Here is a 439-nt window from a genome sequence, read left to right as displayed (position 1 = left end):
TGTATGACAAAAAAATATATTAAACAAGATTCTGAATGCAAGGAATTAATAAGGAAACTCATATTACCCATTCACTTCATGCATTCCCACAAAGGGAAGGCATCTATTAGTCTACAATTGAAAATTTTGTTCATATAGAGGCCTATCACGTTGCATTTAAAAACACAACTACACAAGTCTGTTATGTCTTCTCTGACTCAAAGCTATGAGTTCTTTATCTTCATTTTGTTTTGTGGCTCACCATGGCTAGCTTTGGCAAGTTGGGTGCTATGCAACAAATGATCAAAGATAGAATCATGCCTGCAAGTGCAGTGTCTGATGACAACATTTTGGTGAAGAAAATAGTGTCAGAGCATAATCCTCATGGACTAGAATATGAGATGTCAAGCCACTTCTCCATATTGTTGATGATATTCGTAGACGTTCTGTCTTGAGTTCT

The sequence above is a fragment of the Gastrolobium bilobum genome, unplaced genomic scaffold (genome assembly GCF_033153095.1).
Source record: "Gastrolobium bilobum isolate Gb01-03AN ecotype WA unplaced genomic scaffold, APGP_CSIRO_Gbil_v1 utg268922, whole genome shotgun sequence".
Classification (NCBI taxonomy): domain Eukaryota; kingdom Viridiplantae; phylum Streptophyta; class Magnoliopsida; order Fabales; family Fabaceae; genus Gastrolobium; species Gastrolobium bilobum.
Note: the sequence above shows the minus strand (reverse complement) of the source record.